This window comes from Sinocyclocheilus anshuiensis, unplaced genomic scaffold (assembly GCF_001515605.1).
Source record: "Sinocyclocheilus anshuiensis isolate Anshui unplaced genomic scaffold, SAMN03320099.WGS_v1.1 scaffold356, whole genome shotgun sequence".
In the NCBI taxonomy this organism is placed as follows: domain Eukaryota; kingdom Metazoa; phylum Chordata; class Actinopteri; order Cypriniformes; family Cyprinidae; genus Sinocyclocheilus; species Sinocyclocheilus anshuiensis.
The window spans coordinates 1,459,081-1,485,553 of record NW_015554097.1 but is presented as its reverse complement, the minus strand read 5'-3'; positions in this window follow the sequence as shown (position 1 = coordinate 1,485,553).

The window sequence follows — 26,473 nt, the reverse complement described above, 5'->3', positions numbered from 1 at the left end:
AGCAGGAATGGCTGAAAGGCGACGGAGGCTAAGTGTGTCACCGCGGCTGTGGTGGGGCTATGCTGCTCGGCAGGACAGCCCACTCTCCTGTTTGTGCCAGAACCTCACTCCCGAAACCAGGGCAAGTCCCTAGTGAACAACAACAAAAAAAGCAACTATCATGAGAAGGAGAGAGGAAAATGAATCAGAGTGGATTGAACAGAAAATCTAAGCTAACACTGATGCTGTACACAAGTTCCCGATCTTTTTGATCAAGGTTGTTCTTTTCTTTTTTAAAAGAGCAGGAATCGTTTAACACAAAGAAAATAATACATTTTTAAAGCATGACCACCCTAAAACGGCAAAAAATAGTATCAGTCAGGGCCTATGATGACAAAAGCATCATTTGATATACCATAACCAAGAGCTTCCAGAAGGCTTTGTTTCATTACTTGGTGATTACTGACATCCAATTGGTGTGCTTGAAGAACCTGTGATGGCTCATAACCTGAAACATTCCACAGCCATTTAATTGCTAGCCTAGCATTAACTATTCCTCAGATTGTTTGTGCACGCATGCAATATTGCGTTTTCAATTCGAACCCCACTTTTTCAACAATACAAAATGAACAAAAGAGAAAATAATACAAATACAACATGGAGAATATGACAATGAAGTAATCTCCACAGGACCCGTTAAAACGAACACACTAAGAATTCAACATTAAATCGTTCCATTGCATCTAAACACTCTTCGACCACAGGGAAAAAGACATTGCTTAAAGCAGTCCTACATGAGCCCATTTTGGCATTGGGCAAATGTTTGGAAAATTTTTCAACTAAGACAGTGACACTGAGTTTCCCTCAGATCTAGTCAACATAAACAAGCATTGTTATTGTCTCAGTTCTGGCAAAAGCACTACCGAGAGAAAGAGAGTTCTTTGATGGCGAGCAGTAAAATAAAGTTATCAGAATTTGTGATTGATGACTTTTGTTGGCAGAGGGAAAAAATCTGAGGGTCAGACCCTGAGATGTAGCTTGAAGGTTTAAACAGAACTGGCCTTGCTGATTTGTAAAATTTATTCTGAAGTCTTCAGGCCAAGGTTGTAGACACAGACTCTAAACAGAGCTCTGATATCAACTCAACACCACATCACGCTAGCATATTCCCCAGATTCAAAACAAATAAACCTACGCAGACATTTCATGTAGTTTTCTGGTACTATATGTACCATTTATAAACACTTGGGATGTGTTGTGGTCTGATGTTGAAGAATTAGAAGACCACAGAATTTAATCAATATCTTGGCCATGAAAGAGAGACATGCTGCCAAGTGAATTGGCACACACAATGTGTCTTATTCAGGCACTAGAGAGGAAGAGAAGAGACAAATTGTCCTTTTTAGGAGGTGTGCTTTGATCCCTTGGGACTGTCCACATTGGTTAGACAACCTACAGTTCAATGATAAACCACAAAGGGACGCACTGTATAAAATCAGTGATATGGAAACCTTGGATGTTGTTTGTAATGTTTACATTATAGACAATTATACAACTACTTAAAAGAATTTCTGTTAGGTCTAAGTTTTGGGGCTTACCATTGTGCTAAAGGGTAAAGCCTTAACAAAACATGTCTACAAGACTATCTCTATACTACTCTGCAAGTATTACTGGCACTTGCTGATGCAGCAATAGTCTCTTGTTGTATTAGTACATGTGTGCTTTAGCCTGCTAAGTAGCTAGTTGCTGTTATCCTGATAGCACACGTACATCACAGAGATGTCTATTTGATGTCTGCATTTATGTCTACAAGATGTATGTATTTTTTAGAGTATTTGCTCATCTGCAATACGTCTATAGGATGTTTCCTATCAGATGTCAAATAGACATTTAGAAAATGTCTTTAAGATGTTTATGATTTAGAATGTATGTAAAACTGACATCTTAAAGACGTCTATCAGATGTTTGTACATAGCAGATGCTTTCCAGATGAAGCGATCTTTAACAGACATCTTGCAGACGTACTGTACTTACTAGGGTAGCTTACTAGTAGGCCATTGTAAAAGAGAAGAGTCAATGTTATTAAGTGGTTTTAATCATAACAGTTACGGTTCAGTGTATATTTTAGTAAATATCCTTTTAGTGAACTCAAATGAAATGAGTTATCACAACTAGATTTTACAGTGTATGGTCTGTTATGGTCACTCTAACACAATGTTAGAGTGTGCTGCTGAATGTACTGACAAGCATTTATGATAAATTAAAACACTTTAATGCCATTTCTATTGAAAATTGTGTCATATTTCAATATTTTTAAAACTGCATATTTGTAATAAAGTTGCTATTTAGTAGTCTACATTTAAAATTTATTACTTTAAATGTAATATCGAAAAACACGCTAGTTAAAATTATAACAACATACTTTACATGTGCTTTATTGTGTTAGTCAACACATGTACTTGAAAAAAGATTATTAAAACTTAATGATTTAAACTGCACTTTAAAGTAAAACTTTTACAAACTGCACTTTTTAAAAGTACTTGAGTGTGTTAAGAAACAAAGAGAGTACACTTTCATTCCCAAGTACACTTAGGAAGCCTTTTATTTCATTAATATCGGTGATAGAGATTTACCGCTGATTACAGAATCGGCTTTACTGATAAGATGCGCGGTAACTATCTCATGCGATTAATCGTGCAGCCCTAATATTAACTTATTTCTTTATTTGTTTGTTTATGTGTTTATTATTTAAATATACTTGTAAGATTTCAAGTACACTACAGGTACACAATCCATACAAAAAAAGCAAATTTTTCTGTTTTACAAGGAAAGTTAGTTGGCTAACCGGTTAGTCTGTGAGCTGAAAAACATATAACAAGGGTACCCAATCCTTCCCCTGGTAGGCCAGCTCTAATTAAACACTAGGGATGCTCCGATCCGCCTTTTTCGCCTCTACCGATCCGATACCAGTGAAGTTTTTTTCCCTCATTTAAATAAATGTAGAATTTATATATCTCTGTGTGTGGAAATTATAATCATTCTTTTACAATCTACTAGATACAGACTACTTCATTATAAAGAAAAATAAAATAAACAATAAATCTGAAAAAAATATAGGCCTATGTATATTTATAATCTATGACAAAAATGTATCATAAACTATGTTATAATTCGGCAGCAAAAGTTACTCTAGAAAAATCAGTGCACAATAATTTTAAAAATCCAAACATTTATTGAAAAAAAAAACAATATTTTGTGGGGAACAAATAAAAGTGTAGCAACCTGGCGTCACAGCCTGCACACCGGATGCGCACATTGTACGTGCTTCGTGTTAAAAACTGCAAAGCACAAAGTGAAGAGAAATTGATGCGTAGTCAGGGCTGGATTGGTAATCGGGCATACCGGGCATTCTCCCGGTGGGTTGACGCATTTAAGGGGCCGACAGAATGTTTTTTTTGTTTTTGTTTTTTGCCGAGGACTATCACGCACGGACAGCGAGCAGCCAGTGGCCCATTGGTTTGTCTCCTGTATTGACAGTGTAAACATCCAATCACAATGCGCTATAGACGGAGCAATGAAGTATTTTGCTCCGCCTATATAAAGATTGCGTCACCCCAACTTCTTCCTCGTCGGCTTTTCCCACGTTTTCACAGCAGCATTATCAAGAAAAGGCTTGCTCTGCGGTAAAGTTATGTGGGCCAAAGAGCAAGGCAGGAGGCGAAGAAGAGAGTAGTTGAATCTGTAAAGGGCTTGATAGGGACTCGCAACGGAACACACATTAGGATAGGTTAGATGCCTGCCTCCGCTGCGAGTCCCTATCAAGCACTTTACAGATTCAACTACTCTCTTCTTCTCCTCCTGCCTTGCTGTTTGGCCCGCATCACCCACCGCAGAGCAAGCCTGTTCTTGATAAAGCTGATGTGAAAACGTGGTAAAAGCCGATGAGGAAGAAGTCGGGGTGACGCGAATCTTTTTTTTTTTTTAAAGATTTTTCTTTATATAGAGCTAAATATGGCGTTATTTTACTGACAAATGTCGAGAGCGGATTATTGTAGCGCGAAAGCACATTAATACAATGCGCGAGCGTGAATCTCTCCGCTCGCGCACCTGAATTAAACGTTGTCAAAAGTTATCATTATGCACTTTTAAAGTAGTCTCAAAACAGATTTGTGCAGGGTCTTTCCTTGATATTTTTATTGTTGTATTTTTGTTTTAACAAACTGGTTAGGACCGATGAAAATACTACGTGAAGTCTAATTGGCTGAGTGAACTGAACCTGGAATTCTTTTGAATCTTTAATTAATGGATCTTTAATTTCTTTCCAGTTTAATAATATTTATCAATGTTAATTAAATGTAACCTAAAGAAATGGCTAGGAATTGGGTGCTTGGATGATTTGTACATAACCTCTGTCCAACTGGTTGGTCTCTGAGCAATTTATCTAAAAACAACATATTATAGCTACCCGATCCGAGAAAAATGGCACTATCGGAGCCGATACCCGATATGAATATCGGATCGGCGCATCCCTATTAAACACAGCCAGATAGTTAAGGTTTTCAGGGATTACTGGTAACTTCTAGCTAGGTGTGTTGGAGCCGTTTGGAACTCTGCAGGACTTAGTCCCTCTAGAGAAAGATTGGACACCTCTGATACAGAACAATAAATGTTCAATTTGACCATTTATACTCTCTCTCTCTCTCTCTCTATATATATATATATATATATATATATACTGTATATCTATACACCATTGGACTGAGTTACTTTAATACTATTGCTGAATCGTGACATTATATTGCTTTTGTCGTTTCCTAATTATCATTTGGATACCGATGTTAGTGAAGTAATATTTTGATTTACAGGGTAAAGTGGCTTTTCAAAGGAAGCTCATTTATCTTTGGCACAAAAATGAGACAGACACTTAAGGGTGGAGAACGACGTACACAGAAAGAGAAAGGAAGTCTAAGGCACTCTTAGGCCGTGGGTAGAGTGCAGTGTGAAAAGGGCTTCAGCCTTTGGCTTTCTGTGCATTTTAACACACCATAAATCATTCTCCTAGCCGTCCCATGTATTCCGTGAATGATATATTTTATTTACACTACAGAGGAAAACACACATGGTCGTTATTAATCATCTCCCACCTTTAATAATGATTCAACTTCCACTCATTCATCACACAACTTCTAAGCTGGGCTTAACACAAGAATAAAAAAAGAGAGAGAAAGAGACAGATGAAAGAAAACAAACAGTACTGGCTAACAAGCAAGATTTTTCTGAGGTTTAGGAACAAAGGGACTAATAGCGCCATTTTCCTGTTGTGAATACAATGACAATAAAATATAGTCTGTTTGTCACGTGCCCACAGGTTCTGGAATAAATACCTGAGCGCGATTGTGACAACAAAATCTTAAGTACACAATTTTGCTAACTAACCTCTCTTATGATTTTATTGCTAGGTAAACATTAGCAAAGAGCCAGTCAAGTCTCTTTGTTCTCTCTTAAATACACTTGTAATGATAAACACAAACTTAGGTGCTATAAAAATCTATTGCATTTCACTCTGTGGCTGTTAGTGTCAAAAATCATTAGAAGTGCAGCAGGCAGTTATCCCTCATAACGCTGAGGCACAGCCAGACTTCAGTGAACATGAGCCGTGTTGAGGTTCTCTGTAGTATCTTGGTGTGAAGAAAAAAACACACTTCCTGCAAGCACTGAGCACTTATGTCAGATACAGCCCTATATGTCTTTCAGTCGGCATTGATTTCTCCTGTTATTAGAGATTTAGCCACATATCTGTCTCGCCACAGACATTGTACAAGACACCTAACAGTACAGTCTGTTTGGATAGTCTCCAAATCACACAGTTCACACGAAGCATATGCTTTAGGGAAGCAAGGGAGGCACAAGGGTGAAGAATGAATAGAATTTCTACTATCTAATGTCCATTTCAAGTTTCGAGTGGGTTGCAGTAAAATATTAGGCTTTGGCTAACTGAGGGCTAGCTGTAAATGGCATAGTGCAAACTGTGACTGATTCTCTAGTAATTGCTAAAAGGGATAATTCAACAGGGAATAAAAATGATGTCTTCATTTACCCTTGTCATTCCAAACCCTGGGCGACATCAGGGTATGACTATGAAACACAAAATATGTTTTTGATGTCTTTTTTGTCTATATAATGAGAGTCCAGTGTTGTTTTGGACCCCAGTGACAAACCTCCAAGGTGGCCTCATGATGACTTAAAATCAGACAAGATATTTGACTTCCTCAACTTTTTCTTTCTTTCTTTTTTCTTGATGTTGTCTTGGAATGCCTGGATATGATGAATCTTGTACGACTGGACTGCATGTAAAATCATTGGTTAAAAGTTCTTAAAACTTCTAGATTCCTGAAATGTAATTATTTTACTGGATTATTTTAATCTATGGACTCTCTGTGAATCACTGCTTTAATTGAATGGATAAAAACAGTTCAAAATATCTCCTTGAACATTTCTTCTCTAGATGATGACAGAATTTTCTTCTTCTTCTTTTTTTTTAGCTGAATTTTGGATAGGAATTTTGGGTTGGATATTGGCATTTTCAGTGGGTTTTATTAACATCACATCCATCACATTTACAGACTGCACATTTTGAAATGCTAAAGGTTTATTCAATCAACATTTGAGTACACCAGTTTATGGACTAGCTTTAAAACTATTGTAATAGATACAGCTGAAGATAACAGACAAGTGAAATGTTGATTAGGTCTTTAAGTGTAATTTAAAAAGTAGCAATCATCAAAATACTTTGGATTCCTTGAAAGGCAGCTGTTTGAAGCCACCAGGAGGCCAGTGAATTAAAGACAATCAAGCAGATCAGCGCTAACAGCTTGTGCGCCTCCCTTCTTCCTTACAGAGGCATTCTCCCACGAAATAACCCCGCGTTACAACAGATTGATTTCAATGTCTGTGTGTTTTCCAGCACCTCTGTGGCAGACTCAACAAAAGGGATGAGCTTACAATACCACCCCTTACACTCAAGTAATTTATGGCACGCCATGCGCTCAGCAAAGTGCAGCAAAAGGCACCTGGCCTAAAGCATAAAAGAGCACATAGCACCAGAAAGAGAAGGATTTACCTTGCAAAATAAAGTGGGAAGTAATTGAAACAGTGCAGAAGTGAGCTTTTGATTATGTTGTGGATGCACTCTGTCATGTCATAATGGCTCTGGTCCCCTGAACCGCAAAACCATGTATGCTTAATGAAGCAAAAACAGCTCCACATGAAACAGCTATCTCCAACTTTTGAAGGCAATATTGCTATCATAAAGCATGTTCGGAGTAATAGAAATAAGATTTACACAAGTCCAGCTAATGCATGCTAAGGAGGTTAACTGCTATGTTTCTTGACAACCCAGAAGGCGGCTCCATCTAATAAGGGTGGCAGCACCTTTATGGTCTCTCTCTCAGGATGACTGCTTTTCACTGGCAGTGGCAAAAAGCGTTGTTTATAAGGCAGTGTGTTGAATATGCAATAAAACGGCTAAAAAACAAAACAATTCCCCTTATGCAGACAATAAATGGGGTTATATATATAAGTCAGACATTTACAGAACAATATGGCGCCAATCTATAAACATTAAAGTATTTTTTATTTCCACTGTTAAGACAATGTTGCAACAAGACAGCTAATGCATGCTAAGGAGGTTAACTGCTGTTTCTTGACAACCCAAAAAGCGGCTCCATCTAATAAGGGTGGAAGCGCCTTTATGGTCTCTCTCTCAGGATGACTGCTTTTCACTGGCAGCGGCAAAAAGCGTTGTTTATAAGGCAGTGTGTTGAATATGCAATAAAACGGCTAAAAAACAAAACGATTCCCTTTATGCAGACAATAAATGGGGTGAATATGAACATCACTTGTGCTGTTTAAAGAGACTGCATAATTCAGTGTTTACAAGTGCTGTTGCTAAGGGTGACATTGTGATTATTACTCATATCAATTGCACCCTATTAACACGAGCACTGTTAAATAATAGTTTTGCAGTAGAAGCTGCCATTATCATGCTGCCATATTAAAATGACTGACATACAAACTGTTCTGTCAAACTGTATAAAGTAGTAAAGCAATAGGCTGTGTGCCACAGTGTTTTTACTATGGGTAAGGGGTGTCTTTATGCACAATGCGAGAAACAGATAAGAAATGGTGGCAATAGCAATATGATGAAAGACAAAAAAATCACTTTTAACATAATTTAAGGCTTAAAAAAAACACTGCCATGATAACATAACATAAAACCCTAAAATAACTGCACTGAAAAAAGTGTATTATTTACTTTGAAAAAAAAATCACATTGCTAGTAAATTTCATAAATAATTACAAAGAAATCTCATTTATTATCTTATGCAGGTTCTTTACCTGCGGCACTCACACTCCTAACAGTTCTATAAATTACACCAAACAAACTTTGGCCAGGTAATTCATTGTTATTTTACACCATCAACGAAAATAGTTCCAAAAGAAGCCGAAGCACCAAGATTTTCCATTTCCTGATCCCTAATATCTTTAGTAATTATGGAACAACACTCTTAGTGATATAGTTGCTGTGGTGTTTGAAACAACAAAATAATAAGTTCACATCATATTTTACAGATGAGTATTACATTTACTTCATAACTATTACTTTTCTGTGACTATTTTAAGCCCCTCCCATCCTATGCCCACACATTCAGCTTTCTTATTCACAGCAATCACATTCCACCAAAATGTCCCACAGTCCTGACAAATAACCATTAACATGATTTTTCCCCCCTTTCCCACTTTTGCCTTCTCAAATTTGGTCTCTCCCCTATTTGTAAAGATGATGTATTGGAATCCATGAGCCTATAATCCTATTCTTCTTAAAATTGGTCTGTCCCATATTTGTGCAGATGATGTATTGAAATCCATGAGCCTATAATCCTATTAATACAGCTCTTGTCCATGTTACATTTATTTTCCTCCTAATCTCCTGCTCCGGCCTCCTCTCTCTCTCGTTCTCTCTCCTCTTGTCCCTTGGCTGACCCCGGCCCACGTACTCTCCTATCTGAGCTGAGAGAAATTCAGATTGATACCAAATATAATGGTCATTGTGGGTTTCATAACAAGCTTCTTGATAGTGTGATCAAGGGCTGTTTAGCTTGAATGACCACGTCAGCCATCTTCTTGAACTGAGGGCAGACTCACACCAAACCGGAGAGAGCCGGATGGGAATGTTTACAGTGTCATTCTGTGAAACGCTATCGGTACTTGACCTTTCAGCTATTATATGACTATGACGGTACAGGCCAGATAGTTGCAGAGAAAGCTCTAAGAGTCATACTTTTTCAAATTCTACATAAACATCACATTAAAATGATTTGTGTACACAGCATACTCACATAGAAGCAGTGCATGATGGGAGTTTTTCATAAGAGCTTACTGTAACTCATTTCTAAAAAAAGGGGAATAGATGTATTTCATCCTTTAACCAGATCACCCGCATGTCTGCCTTGATGTCTGCATAGGAGATGAAGGCCCCACAAACACCTAATCCTAATGGAAATCCTTGTCATACATGCCCCAGTAATGGTTTATGGTTCTGACCATAAGCGCCAATCCAAACCCAGTCCTCCAAACCCATAAACCAATCAGTTCCACAGCCAAATCCAAATGAATCAAGTCCAAACTCTTCAGATGGCCACAGACGCGCTCACTTACCTATCATCTCTCTGAGAACGGCCGCAAATAGAGTATTTTTACAAGCTCAGAGCACTTCATGGGGTGAAGATAGAGTCTAATGAATGTGAATGGATGAGCCTTGAGTGAAGTGAAGACATGTATTTACACAGGATCTAGAATCTTCTTCTTCTTTACATGCTGAGAGGAATAGGACAGTTTACTAAGCTCTTCATAGGATGAGGGAGAGATCCTGATGGAGAGCACACTGTGGACAACATATGAACCACATTAGCCAATCACAATCTCTGCTATGGAGGAAAGATGTCATTTTTTTGCAGGCATTTGAATGTGAGAGTTTAGTTTTACAGTATGTGCTTACAGTAAACACTCACAATGTGTATTTTCTCTCACGTCAGCAAAAATGCTGCCATGTCTACTACAGTATTTTGTGATATTAATCATCATATCAACACAGCTCATTATGGAAATGTATAATATATGGCAAATATGTGCAGATTTAGTCTGTGAAATTCTTTAGCAGTTTACATATTTCTGTAATCAGATTAATATTCAGAGGCACAAAGTATATGGTGATTTGTTGTCATAGTCAGAACCAGGCAAGATCTGCTCAAATGGAAAGAGATGTTTGCACAGAGAGGTATTGTGGTGGATGTCAGTGAATGAGAGCAGAACAATAAAAGTGAGGCATTGAAGGAGTAACTGAAAAGTTTAATGTGGCTTTCAGTTCACCCCATAATGCCTTGTGACTGATGAAACATTTCCCGTGATTCACAGAGGCCTCTGTCAGCAGTGATGTAAAAAGCCCTAGAGGCAGGGACCAGCACCTAGCCTCACAGTTTCAATTTCAATTTGTTCCTCAACAGAGAAAAAGCAAAAAAATGGGAGCAGACATCACACTGGTACGCAGAAATGTGTCATTAATTAAAAATCATGTTAAACATTTGCAATGTCTTGATGTAACACAAATAAATAGTTTATACGGCATGTGTATAACCAGGATTTTCAGGAAAGATGCTGACTAACAAGAAAAATGCATTTCATTTACATATCTTACCAGTGTCTGTGACAAAAAAAAAAAGAAAAGATGAGGGTTCATTACTCTGGTGGAGAGTAAAACACACAGAGACACCTCTCATACAGAAACAGCTATAATGGGTCAAGCTAATGAACATCAGACAGACAGACCAATAGGGTGGTTATGATGGGAAGGAGGAACGAGAATCAGACAGATAGACAGAGAGCCTCTAGGTCCAGCCTTTGAAGATGTCCGGGTTACATCGGCGAGCACAGATTCTTTGTTCTCATTCTCTTTTATAATTTCATTATAAAATTTCACTTTCACTTCCTATACTTGGATATTTTCTTAAAAGAGAAATAACATTCTAAGACCCCATTTGCACCTGATACTAACATTTCAGGTGAGCAGAGATCACATTTAGAGGGAGTCAAAAAAAAAAAAAAAATGTAGTAGTGTACATTTGTAGTGTAATTGCTTGCTATGTCTCAGACAACAGTAAATACTTGTCAATTGACCCAGCTGTCAATCAATCATTGCACTAATACGAAGGTTTACATTTTTATTTAAACCCTTTATGTGTGAAATACCTGATAGTTTTAATGGTTTTGAAAAAAAAGTATCTTTTACTCACCAAGGCTGCATTTATTTGATCAGAAAATAGTGATAATGTGAAATAGTATTAACATTATTAAAACCTAATAATATATTTTAATATATTTAAAATATAATATTTGTATTGTAATATATTTTAAATGTAATTTTTTGCTGTAATGGTAAAGCTGAATTTTCAGCAGTCATTACTCCAGTCTCCAATGTCACATGATCCTTCACAAATCAATCAAATATGCTGATTTCTTATTATCAATGTTGAAAACAGTTCTGCTGCTTAATATTTTTGTGGAAACCATGATACTTTTTTTCAGAATTATTTGATGAAGAATCATTCATTAAAAAAAACAAAAACTGAACGATAAATAAGATAAATATAAATAAATAATGGCATTTGTTTATTAATTTATTAGAGGGTCCCTGAGATGTCTAATGGCTCTTTTCCACTGCGCGGTACAACTTGGCTCGGTACGGCTCAGTACGGCACGGCACGGTTCGGTTCGGCACGGTTTGCGTTTCCACTGCAGTTCAGTACCGCTTTAGAGTGGGCGGGATTATTCTGTTGTTAGAACACTGTCATTTTTGCTACAATTTCACGTCATTAAAAATCAAAAATAAAAGTACCTAATTGACACGTTGTTGTTGATGATGATGTTGATTTTATGTAAAACCTTAATAGACACTTCAAGATATTATAAGACCAGTGGGGTAAAAACAATATTAATAAATAATATATACAAATAATACTAATATTAATTATATTAACATACTAATATTAATGAAAAACTATCATTAAAAAGGTTATTTATAACACCATTAAGGTCCTATATAGCATTTTCAAAGCATGGTTCTATATGGAACCCTATAAAAAAGGTTCTATTTAGCACCAAAAAGGGTTCTGCTATTGTTACAAGCCGAAGAACCCTTTTCTGGTACTGTTTAGAACCATTTTTCTTAAGAGTGTATAATGAAAGTTAACAAAATGATGTTTTCTCTGCTCATATGGCAAAAAATTGTATCATAAACTGTATTCTCTCTCAGTCTGTCTCTCTCTCAGGTGAAAGCTCCTCCACACAGAGGAAATGAGGGGGGAAATGATGATCCCCCTTCCAAATGTTTTTTTTATTTATTCAGTCTTATCAAAATAAAGCACAGGGAAAATTTATCAGTCAATATCACATGCACACAATAGGTAATAGGTAATGGCAATAGGTAAATCACAGCTATGCTAATATTCAGTAAATCAGCATGACTGTGATTTTCTTTTATACTTTTTCTTATATTTTGTCGGGGCCAAATCAAATAAATAAAAAATGTGTATATACAGTACTGTGCAAGTTTTCACGAACAAAAAATGGTTTAAAGCCAGTTATTTTGATCTTTTGCCATAGTGTGTCAGTAGGAATTAATAGTTTGCATTTCCAAACATTTATTTTCCATTAATTGTAATAATCCAGTGAGATTTTCGTATGCAAAAGGAGTCTAACATCAGCCAGTGCTCCACACAGAGATCTGATCTCACCATCATCCAGTCCATCTGGACCTGTCTTATATTTGTTTGTCGTGCATTACGTTTGTACTACATTACATTAATACAAAACTACATTAAGTAAAATATGGATTTATATACTTTTCCTTATTATTACTGAACACTCCAGGTAGGTGAGAATTAAGTGCTTTTTATTTGCTTACAGTAAGTGTAACATAGATATGTTAAAACTGACATCTTGGTATAACATGCTATATGCTATGGCACTACATAATTTATTGAGAAAAGAAAAAATTCTCACCACATAATCAAACACTTTACCAGCTCTAAAAATACTACGTGTAACATGACATTTTTGTTCACAGTGAGAATAAGCATCTGCCTTTGATGCAAGGATACAGATTTCATCAATGCAAAAAAGAAGAAGAAGAAGAAAAAAGATGATGCCACTTGTAAAGGTCTATTATGAATGACTAGAGTCTGGTAGTAGGGAAATGCCGTTTGAAAACACATCCTCGTTTCAGACAGAGCGGATCTATGGCTGCAAATTAAAAAAAGAAAAGCCTCCATAAAACCTTGCCTTTACTGCTTATAGCATTATCTAGCTTATGTGTATCATAAAAGGAGAGTAATTCATCTATAAAGTAATAAACTCCAGAATAAGGAGAGCATATATCCTGTGTAACAATACACCTCGCTGGGATAGATTAAACATGACAATATGATTTACAAAGTTCACCTATAAATTACCAGAATATCTAATAGGTTGAATATTCAAGTCGGAGGCGACGCTGAAGTCTTTCAGCGGCAGGTCACAAAGAATCTCTGACATCAAGCATACGGGTCCTGCCACGGTGTCACACAATGCACTGTATCATTCCTCTGTTAATAAAGGCATGGTCGGCAATAGGGCTTCAGAGCAGAGGCAAAGTTATGGAAAATATTTCTCTCCCAAGGACATGGCACCAGATGTGCAAAGACTTATGGGAGCAATCATAGGTGGCCAAGGCTCGGGCTGTGAGGCCTTATTAAGTTAGGCTGCAATCCAGCACCTTCAACTTATTAAGCTGTCAAGAGTTGCAATGATTAAAACCAAAGAAAGGTCACGAGCAGACCTTCGGCATTGTGCAAGGGCTGGTATTTTCTTTAGTAGTGCCGGCCCTAATGAAGACATTTTACACTTGCAGGTGGGATTTGATGAAATGGCTCTTTAGCAACGAGCTCGTGTTCTTTCTCTTCCTCTCCTTTTTTGTATGTCTGAGAGGCTTGTGCACATCGTCAAAAGTTTCGCTGTTTTTTTCTCCCTCATCTCATAGAAAGTGGAATACAGAGAAATTAACTTATTCTGAAAGACAGGATGAATGGGAGAAAGAGAGAGAGGCCTGAAAGAGAATCAAAATCGTTTCTTTCGCCAGCACTCGAACGACCGGTCTCACTCTCAGATGGTTTTGCATATGATCATCCGCGGAGATCAAAGCCGAGAAGGCCGTGGTAATAATTACCGGCTGGGTGCGTACTCAGAAACGTTCAGCATGGGCAGGGCTGTCGCCTAAATATCAGCCGGCACGTTCTGCTGATGAAGGGATTTTCATTTCTGCCGGCTTCGTGCCATCATCTGCCTTTGGAGATTATAGAAACACAGCAATCCGCCAAGAGTTTTATTGAGAGCTGTCACTAGTATATGTCTCAATGCCCGAGGTTCGGGCGCATTCCTGATATATTCACCTGCCAGGTCGGATGGTGTGGTTTATGAAGTGGATTGCCGCTAAGTTGTGTTGAAAAGGCAGCTTGCTTGCCTGAGGGTCAGAGGATTGGTCCAAGAACCTTATCTATTGTAATAAGACTTATTTTAGTCCATGCAAGATGTCAGTAACAACACCTTCACTTTTGTGACACTTCGGCCTAGTTTGACCTCTCTAAAACAAGAACATAAATCGTGAAGCCACAAAGACCGAACTCACACGATAACTATTTTCCCACAGAAGCTACAGCTTGGTGACATCGTGTAGTCGATTTCACTAATACAGCACTGGATATTGCTGAAACATAAGGTGGAAAAAAGGAGGGTACGGAATGTGCCTGTCTCATTTCAAAGTGTGCCCTTGACATCTTTGTAGATTGGCTTTTTTCTCTCTTTCCTGCATTGCCCAGGACACTGCTACAGCTGCAAATTGCCAATGACAGATATGCAAAATGGGGGTCATACAAAGTTCTCAGTCATTTTATAAAGGAGACACATATACTGTGTGTCTGTCAGCTTGCTAGAGGTGCTGGGTGACCTCTAAAAACTATTTTCATATACTGAAATATATATTGAATAGCACATATTGCTGTATCTCCAAATGAGAAATCCCATGTAGCGAGAACTCATTTAGCTGTTCTTGAGGCTAGTGTCGCTGTCAAAGTTGAAATGAGAACAAGCAAATGTGGTTTAGGGGCATACGATTTCTGACATTGTCTTGCAAAAGTTGCTTATGCCCTGTGAAATGCCAGACTTTTCTTTAAGCACACTGGGAATGACTCTTTGACTCCTTCACAACATTAGCAAACAGCTGTCAACCAAAAAATAAAAACATAAAAAAATCCCGGCGTCCATGTATTGGTTAACATTCAGTTCTTTAAGGTTACGGTGACCTATCTACACGCTGCGGGATCTGCGCATATAGTCAAAAGCCGCTGAGATGCCCCCTTCCTTAGGCTTCAAATGTCCTAATTACTCCTGTGTGCCTCACAGGTCAAGCCGAGCTTTCCATATAGCCTGGCACCATAAGAGTATTCTCCACTCCATTAGCATGACATTTCAATGCACAGGGCTAAATGTTCCCACTCCTTAAACTCTCAGCCTCCGAGGATTCTGTGGCCTACATAAAAGACTCAGCTTAGACCTAAGCTGCTCCTTTTTGCTGTTGGGGGAAAATGCTATCAGAGAACTGAATGAGGAAAGTTTGTTCCAATTGAGGCAAAGCAGAGAAATGGAGCTATGACCGTGTTGCATTTATGTAAAATGCGAGACACTGTGAAGCTTGAGGAAAAAGAGGTATGCAGATTTAGGGACACATTAGAGTTCATGCAAAAATGAAATTATTTACTAACCCACAAGTTGTTTCGAATCTTTGACATTCTTCTGTGGAACACAAAAGAAGATATTTGGAAGAATATCATGATTGTTCTTTCTATATAACCAAACCAAAAGCACCAAAAAAAGCACCATAAAAGTATCTTAGTAGTTTACATGAATTGCGTGCCAAATTCGATAGATTTGTATGAAAAACAGACTGAAAATTGCATCATTAGTCACTAAAAACCTTGACATCCATCCAAGGCATGTTCATAAGAGTTCACTGAGTGAAGCAAGGATGTCCGATTCATGAGCGAACGTTTCCTTTAAGCCATTTTTTAACAAATCAATTGATCCAGTTCATTCACAAATCAGACTGATCTAGTTCCTAACATAAACTCTTTGACTATATAATCTATCACATGGCTTCAGAAGACTTGCAATATAGCACACGAGTCATATGGACAATTTTAATGATGCTTTTGTGTACTTTCCACAGCTTGAACGCTCCAGTCCCCGTTCATTGTAATTGCACTGAAAACAGAGATGAGCACATTATCCAAATTTTCCTTTTTGTGTTCTGCAGAATAAAGAGAAAATGTCAGCCATATTTAAAACAACACGAGAGTGAGCAAATGATGACAGAATTTTCATTTTTGGATAAACTATCCCTTTAATGACCGTGTGTACAGTAACATCAATAATGCTTTAATGATGCACAACATCAGAGCGCTTGCATTGTCTGATACCATCTGAATATTCGTTCAAAAGCAGCCTTGAATCAATGTTGTCTGGTGGATTAAAACCAAATGGCAAGCATTACCAAAAGAGGCAGCAGATGAGTATGATGTGGTAAATGCTGTTAAAAGACTTGCCTTCGATTTCAAGTGCAGAAGCGCACCCCATACACCTTGTTCGCAAAGCAGAATCTATTAAGGATGTAAAATCTCTGCCTGTCCCTTTTTCATTCTCTCTTTCTCTTTCTTTTCTAACAGTTCCCAGGATACATTTTGCTGCACCTGAAAGCTCCTGTTACCTGAAACAAATTGCCTGAAGAAATCTGCACCGCTTCTGGTCCTAAAAATGCAAAGGAGATGCAGAAGCTGGCACGTTAAATGAACAATACTCTCATGTTTCTGCTCCTTTTTTATTTATTTATTTAAAAAAAAAAAAAAACACCCCACTTAAGAGATAAATAAATAAATAAAAGATGAGAAAGTAACTTTGTAGTCTCTGTGCACTTGTGGTTTGCGCTCTGGGCGAAAACCAGCACCGTTGCACAATAACTCCCCTGCACAAAAGCATATCGACACACTGCTGCAAGATGGAGTTTCACAGTGTGTTTTGAGAGAATCTTAGCGACACAATTTTCATCACAATGGTGGGATGTGAGATACTGATTTAAAGACATAAGAATCGATGGGCTGTTTTTCTATGAGACCTGCTGTGCCACATCCAGCTTCATGTCTATTTAATTTGCTGCTTGGAGAGCAAACATTACTCCTTTGCTATGTGAAATACGCAGTGATATCCTACATATCCATGAGACTACTGAATGCTTTTTAAAGAGAGATAAAACATATTTAGATATCATGTTGAATGACTGAATTAGTGAATCTGTGAGGCTACAATACTAAAAAGAACAAGTAGGAGAGAAAAAAACCCTCGGGTGATCTCTTATAGAGGGGATCTGCATGCTAGATATAGATATAAGACGGGAAGCCGGCCGGGGAGCCCATCCTAATGCTGTCGGAATGACAGAGAAGAGAGCAACCCTTGTTTCTTTTTCCCCTCTTTCCTTTCCTCTATCCGTGCCATTAGAGAGCTCATTATAGAGCATGCAGAACTCTGGAGGAATGAGCGAGTGAGAATTGTGGGATTTCTGTACAGCTGTAAGCTACACTGCCATTCTCCCTTTACAGTCGGTTACTGACAGTTTATTGAATGCCAGCTTTCCAATGATTCCAAATCAGTTTTGGGATTTGGGATACGATTTTGCTTACTTGCGACTTGTAGAGACTTGTAGTCATTTATCCAGAGATCTGATTGCAGATCAGCTTTTATAGACAGAGCCACTAAAGACTTATATATCTCAGATGGATGGGGAACTTCGAAAAACTCTGGCTTAATCACTTTTAGTGCTGTTACGCTAATAAAGATTTCAAATCCCCATCCACTCCTGGAAATGCTTTGAAAGAAGTCAGGCTTATAATGATAGACCGGTTCAAAAGGTAACCTTGTGCACATCACCTATTGCGGCAAGGCCTGCAGAACAATGCAAAGCTCCGCTGAATAACAAATTTCTAAAAAAAAAGCAAGGAAGAAGACATGAAATATATAAATAACATAGCCGGGTTCACTCCGAGTTCATCGGCGGAAGGCCAGCAGTAAGACAGGAGATCAGGAAGTGAGAAAGGCGGCGGCAAAACAGGGAAAACTTTTCTTTTTCCACGCACTGGAGCCGTGCCCCCTGCTCATAGGTGTTGCTAAAATGATTAGCTGCCAGCAATCAGCCTGTCGCTGAATCAGCTTTGAACTGGTCAGAGTCGACTTATCACATGACCAGCAGCCGTTTGCGGCGGTGGGCTGAGCCACGCTGTCAGGTGAGAGCCGCGTTTTACTTGCATAATTCTCCAGATGGGAGTGATGAGTTCACAGGCACCAGATTGGGGGCTGTTGACATATAATCGTTTTAGGAGGGTGAGTGGCTCGGTATGGATTCTGTAACATAGGCAAGTGCGCACACGCACACATTCAGAGTGAATGACGGCGGGTAGACAGAAGGAGGTCAATAACAGGCTGGGCTTAACGTCCCATTTTCACGCTCCCCTCACTCTGGGCTCATCATTTGTAGCAGCAGGGCAAGATGTGTGTGGGTGCGGGTGTGTGTTTGTATGCACCGTACACCATCCCAATTACACATACACATCTCCAACTACAACATCAGTAGAATACGAACAGATCAAGTGTTTTTTGCCCTCTCATTTTTAATCACATCACCTTTTCCTGTGGTTTAACACATACCTAGCCCACCAACAACCTCTCCCAGTGGAAGCGCTGAACTGAGAGATGACCCCAGTCATCAGGCCCGGTCTGGGCTGATTTGTGGGGATACGCTCTCTCCCCTCCTGAGACAAAGTTTCAAGCCTTCACCTCACTGCCTTTGTCTGTCTCTCATCCATCCACACAAAGCATTGACTAAACTCACTCCTGCAGATTAGTAACGAGACAATGAAACAGAAATGTGCATGCAGGGGCGTTATGCTTCTGCTTTTTGAAAAGGCACCACTAGCAGACTTTACTCAGTACTTTCCCTAAATGAGAGAAGACATGACAAAAAAAGTGTAATATATATTTATTTGGAATTGTAAATTAATAAATTATATAATTAAATAAATATACAAATAAATTTATCATTTTATTAACTTATAATTTTAATTCTGATAACGTTTTTGTGATTTCACATACATAAACTATAAATATATGATCCAAATCAAAATAAACTTTACAAAAGTACAAATTCTCTATATAAATACATTTTTAAAAGTAATTTCCACTACCATTTAGAATTTGGGGTTAGTAACTTTTTTAGTGTTTTTGAAGTCTTCACTATGGCTGCATTTATTTGATCAAAAATACTGTAAAAGCAGCAATACTCTGAACAATTATTATAACTTAAAATAATAATTTTCAAAGTGTAATTTATTCCTGTGATGGCAAAGCTGAAATTTCAGCAGCAATTACTCCAGTCTTCAGTGTCACATGATCCTTCAGAAATAATTTTAATATGCTGACTTTGTGGCTCAAGAAAAATTTATTATCAATGTTGAAAACAGTTGTGCTGCAAAGACCCCAGAGGTCTTTGATGAATAGAAAGTTCAAAAGACTAGCATTTCTTATAAATACAAATCTTTTGTAACATTATTCAAGTATTTACAGACACTTTTGTTCAATTTACTGTATTATTTAGTACTAATTTCTTTCACAAAAAATATTTTATATATAATGTATATGTATATAAATACATAGCAGCATGAACTTCAGTTGCATTATATGGAGGGAAAAAAGTTCTTATGATACATCAACAAGATGGGTTTTAAAAAAATCTGAGGGGGCATGTGTCCTTGCTTCTGTGTGTGTGCTAGAAGGAGCAGTGACTGTTTACTCTGTTGAATGAATAAACATTGATTTGTGCCATAATTGTGTGATTCCATGTTTGTACAAATAAGATACGATGACAGTTTTTGTCACATCACATTCTTTGAGCTGCTGTGAACAAAATGTATAATTATGCAACAATTTGTCACGAGGTGATAAAATGAACATTGATTAAATTGTTTAATATCTGTTCTCCTGTGAGCGTTGACTGCTCTAATGTGACAATACAACACACATCTCATATACAGTATTATACAGTGCGCTCTGTTCAGTCGGCATACAGTAAGTGTTAATGGCTGCATGTCACATCCACCTGGGTTCATATGCTTGTTTGTTTGGCACTCTGTCACTTTGAATTGCTGGCAAGTGGCACCAAAGCACACTGGCTTCATGCCCTCAGGGGTGTAATAGTTTCTCTCACTCACACTCACCCATCACAATTATCATGCCACAACCACTCAGTGTCATCTCAGAATGACAGCTGTCACTGCTTTCTGATTACCCCCACCTGGGAGAGAATTAAAGACAAATAAACTAGCAGTAAATGGTGTGTGTGTGTTTGACGTGGCCACCCCACAGCCTCTCGTTTCCTCATGAACATCCAACACAGTGGAGGTGTTCCAACTGACTGTACAGCACCAGAGGAAGGTAAAGACATTATTACCTGAATCTCAACATCGGCCTTAGCTAACAGACCTACCATTTTGAAGATAATGGCAATATATTTACAGATTATCTTGGAAGATACATTCACACTGACCATTTTATAAGACAAGTGCCCTTTTAAATCCTATTTAAGATAGCATCAACACCAACAGCCCTGACCAGCATCAGAAGAGTGCAATTAGTCATAAATAAATAAATAATCAATGCCAAACAATCACATGCCACAGAACAGCATAATATTGCTGTAGCTGAACTGTAGAGAATGACATCAGCAACACTAAGGTTCAGTGTGACGTGACATGTGGCCAAGTATGGTTACCCATACTAGGAATTAGTGCTCTGCATTTAACCCATCCTTAGTGCACAGCAGTGAACACACAGACACCGTGAACACACACCCGGAGCAGTGGGCAGCCATTTATGCTGCGGCGCCCGGGGAGCAGTTGGGGGTTTGGTGCCTTGCTCAAAGGCACCTCAGTCGTGGTATTGAAGGTGGAAGAGAGCGCTGTACATTCACTCCCCCCACCTACAATCCCTGCCGGTACGAGACTTGAACCCGCAACCTTTGAGTTACGAGTCCGACTCTCTAACCATTAGGCCACGACTTCCCCTAAAAGTTCACTGTAAGCACTGTAAGTCACTTTAGATAAAAGTGTCTGTTAAATGTTTAAAATAATAAACAATGTATTATCAGGTTTGGGGGGGGAGGTCAAACTTTTAAAAATAAAATGATTATCTTTTAGTGATTTGTAAAATATAAAATTAATTATCGAACATTTTATCCATTATTTACAGTGTTAAGAGTTACGATAGTAACTAGTTGGAGAAACATATTCATTTCAAATATATTTTTTCAGCATTTTTCGTTATAAATATTCTTATAAAGCATCTTTACAGAAAAAAGTGCCAAACTAAAAATAAAAAATATAGCCAGTTACAAGTATTATGTATGATACTTAATTTAGATTTTGTATAACACCTGACAAACTAAGAAATTACTATAATACTTCTATTGAAAAAAAAGATAAAATGATGTATGGTTTGTCCAAAGTAAATTGAACTATGGCATATATTTTCATTGCATCTCAAATAAGATGGCCTGATGATTATTATCTTTTTCCCTCTTTAAATATTTGTACACTCTAAAAAAATAAAGGTTCCTAATTGGCATCTACTGTATAGCTCTATGAAGAACCTTTAACATTCATAGAAGATTTTCATTGCACAATCAATCAAGAAACTGTTCACTGAAAGGTTCTTTGCGGAAACCAAAATATTTATTTTATGGTATTGCTGCGAAAACCCCCTTTTGGAACTTTTCTTTTATAAGAGTGTAATATTTACTTGGTATATACATATTGTTTCAACAGCATCTGACCCATATGTTGACTGGCCATCCTGGACTCCCAGTGCTCCCTATGGGGTCTACTCCGTGGTTAACATGTGTCTCGGTCATTTAGCATGCGGGTATCATGCCATCATGACTTTTAACCCCAGAGGAGGAAACTTGACGGCAGACCTCAGAGGAGAGCCACATGGTAATGGTAGTTTCAGTGTGAAATGTAGTCCCTGGTAAAAAGGTCAAGGTATCAGCATAAGCCCCCTTGAGCCAGGCTTAAGGCCTTTTCGGGACCGCCGGTACAAGACTGACCCCCACTCTCCTCTGCAGATCCTCCAGATATCCCTACACCTTCCAACCCCACAGAGAGAGAGTGAGAGAGAGACTGAGAACTGTGGAGCGCCGTGTCGGAAAGAGGAGGGGGTCTGGTAAGATGAGTGGAACTCTGAAGGACCGCTTCACATCCCAATGAGAGAATTTGGTGTGGAAGTGAGCTTGTGTATGCAAGTGATCGATACCAGCAACCCATCTTGCTCGTCTCAAACACACACACACACACACACACACATGCAAACGCACCCAGGGTGCAACAGTGCTGTCTCACTCAGCCTCGTAATGAGTGTATAGGCTCAACACTGGCAGATGGGAGAAATGCCACCGTTGCAGAGCGTGTCACTCAGCTGTGATAAGATGTATTAGAGAGGAACTGCTCCTTAAATCATGAGAGTATAAGCATATGTTGTTTGTGCTACTTTGTTTGCTTTTGGCTGGACTTTTTTTTCTGCCTGTTTTATTTGTGAACTTGCTGTGATGTGGCGGGTCTTCAACAGCTGGCTCAGTCAAAGATGTTTAATCTGGGTAAATTTATGGAAAAAAGGAATCAGAATTGGAGACGAAACGTTAAAAATCGCTAAAAGAGCCGTGAAGTGATGTGCTGCTAGGTCGGCAGACTAACATAACAAATATCTGTCAGAAAGCAAAGCTATTTGTCTAATACTGCCCACATAATTTGTCATAAACGGAGCTCTAAATTAACATTTGGGAGGAGCATGCAGAGCTAATCCTGTCAATCAAAACACAAGGACGTACATTAACGTTCAAAAGTTTGGGGTTCAGTAAGATTTTTTTTTTGTTTTAATGTTTTTGAGAGAAGTCACTTATGCTCACCAAGGCTGCATTTTTTGTTTTTTGGATAAATAAAATACAGTAGAAACAGTACTATTGTGAATTATGTATTTTGAAATGTAATTTATTCCTGTGGTGGCAAAAGCTGATTTTTTTTTTGCAGCTATTACTCTTCAGTGTCACATAATCCTTATTTGATGAATAGAAAGATCAGCAGCATTTAAAATAGAACATTTTTATAACATTACATATGTTTTTTTACTGTCAATTTTAGTCAATTTAATGCATCTTTGTTGAATAACAAACAAAAAACCGCAATCCCCAAACTTTTGAATAGTAGTGTATTAACAACCACTAAACATTCTATTATCTTTATTAGGTAGTCCAAAGAAGGAATCCAGCTCTTAGGCAAGCACTATGTTTGCCTCCATCTCATTTCAAGATAATACAGAAATGTGAAATTGTGATTTCTGATTCAGTTTAAGATCCCAGAATCTCTTGAATCCAGATACAGTGGTCCCAAAAACTAGACACTTTAGTTGCAGCCAGAATGTATGCATTTCATTGCATTATACAACAAAATTGAAAATCAGTGGCATTTAATTTAAAGGAAGAAAGCACGGGCACACTTTTCAAGCTAAAAATTTCACAAAAAAAGTAGTTGGTTAGGTTTTGAATTAAAAATAATGATACGCTTGTCAAAATGTAGATAAAAAAGGTCACTATGGTGTCTTTTGTATTATCAAACATAAGTTACTCATGTTCATATAATGTCATGTAACTACATCTGTGGTTACTCTGCCAGGGCACCTATGTGAAGAAACTCTTTCAATGATGCACTACAGAGTGACCTTGGGACCGGTTGATTAAAAATAATAGTTAATAAGTTAGTTCTGAGAAAAGCTATAGTGTGCAACATTTGCCTGCAAATGCCACTTTGTCAAATGCAGTGACATTCCTACATTGGCTTAAGTGTTGCTTATGTGTCCAAATACTTTTTGGGGACACTGTGCATTTAATTTCATGCTTTCACACCTGTGTACAGTACAACACGGATATTGTTACCTTCACCACCTGCTTATCGATTACTCTGCACAAAAGTGCTCTGGTGTCTCAACAGAGGGAGGGTTAGACAGAAAACAAGGGAGGGGGAGTGACAGGAAGAGATAACTATTAATTTCCTCTCAATCGCTCCATTAGTTAATCATTTCTACTTGAAGGGAGCAGCACTGTATAACAAGAGCTTTAATTACAGAGAAACATATGTGCCCCTATTTGGCAAGAGCCATTCACAGGGAAAGAGAGTGAGAGAGAGTGAGAGGAAAAGGGGGGCACAGAGACACTGGGATAGTTTTACAGAGGAGTGCTATATAAAAGCTGAAAGTTGGGAGGTTGGGCACATCTAAACTGTATTTTCATAATAAAAACCGTGTCAGGGCTAATTTCCCCCACAGACAGCGTTTAACAATGAGCGATGCAGCAGGTTTTAGGAGGCTGCCACGAAACACGATCCCAGGAGCATTAAGCATATTTTCAAACATGTGGGAATGTTTTCGTTCTGACATAAAAGTCGACCTATTCCCAAGCGGCAAGCCTAGCTACCTTCAAATAATGTTCGTTTTAACAACTCTCTGCACTGTTTTGTCCAGAATTAACCTTGGTGAGGTGATTGCCATAAAGTGTGAAGGGATTTGAACTCTACTTGAACCTTGGGCATTAAGTGGAGAAAGAATGGGGACATTACACCAGTGTTTACATTGTAATCATCACAATCACGTGGGCCACAGTGGCTATAGTGTACGACAAGGGGTTCCCGAAGAGTTCAGTGCAGCGAATGCACAAGAAGGACACATGTGGCGTGCAAAAAGAGCAGCCCGTCTACAAAACAAAGGCAGGAAGCATTCGATAAAGCAGGCAAGATGGAACGAAATGCACCTTGGTAAAGCAAAACGTCGATGGGTGGATGATCAGTGGGACACTTGTAATGGATGGCGATGGATTGCGCGGTTTAATATTACATCTGGCAGGTCGAGCATTGCAATATCTCTTCCGAATAAATGTTAACCTATAATCCCTCTGCTAAGAACACCTGCTTTGTTTGTCCACGCACCCATCGATTGCACTTTATTGAATGCTCAAACACAGTGCACCTAGATTGATCACCACTAATTAAACGTTCTCCGCATGTTCTTTTTCATGTTCCTCAGCTCGCCCGTTCATACGCGAATGCTAATTTGCAAACCTCAGATGGTCCAGGTTGGGTAATGCATTTCGATGTAATGTGCTTATTTTCCTCTCTTGATTTTGCCAGGGCAAATCAGTGGGTTTGACCTGTGCTCTCGACCTCTAACCTTTGACCCTGACGCATCTTACCAGGCTCCACTCCAGGGGCAGCAAATTAATACAGGGGCCGCAGCTTGTTAATTGTCGAAAAGATTGTCTAACTGATTCATCACCTCAGTCATGGCCAATGCTTTGGTTTGACCCCTCTGAGATCCCATAGGGCATCTGTAAGCAACCCCAGCTGTGCTCTCGCCCATAGCCGATGTTTGCAGCGTAATTATTCAGTATCGGCCCCCTTATTAATCAAGTCAATGCTCCGCATTTTAAATGGAAATTGTGGGATTAATACAAGCATTAATTTTGTCTGGGCGAAATCTTGATGGCTTTAGCTCTGCTAATCAAATTGGAATAAAAAAGCAAGCTGAGAGGAGGGGATGATTGAATTAGGAGAGGCACTTGGGCCACCCACACACACTTTCACGTTATGCTGCACGTTGCAAGCAGGCCCAATCCTAAAGCACCTATGCCCCAAAATAAGGGCTGCATGCAAGTGATGAGAGCTTTTCACACTGAAGTGAATATATAATTACAGATGTGTATTGCTTATTGCTAATAAGTCTTTAGATCATTAAAGGGGTCATATGATGCTTTTTTAAAGATCATTATTTTGTGTATTTGGTGTAACAGAATATGTTGACATGCTTTAATGTTCAAAAAACAAAAGTCAGAATTACCTCCTCTCCTAGGTTCACGAAACGGTCGTCCATAAAATGCATTGCTGTTCTGTTGTAAGTAATCTTAAAGATTTCTAAATGCATCTACTTTCGGAAGGCCAAATAAAGGGCTTTTGCTTTTGCCTAGAAACACACAGCGTCTCCCTGACATGGCTGCTTCACTAACTGCGGTTACTGAAACCACGGCTTCTTTCTTTGCGTGCACATTTGGGCGGCATTATGCAAATATTTCCACATAGTGAGTTAGATATGTGGGGGCGTGTTAGAACGAGCCGTTTTAGGGGGGCGTGGCAGAGTCTTAACTTTGATAAAGTAT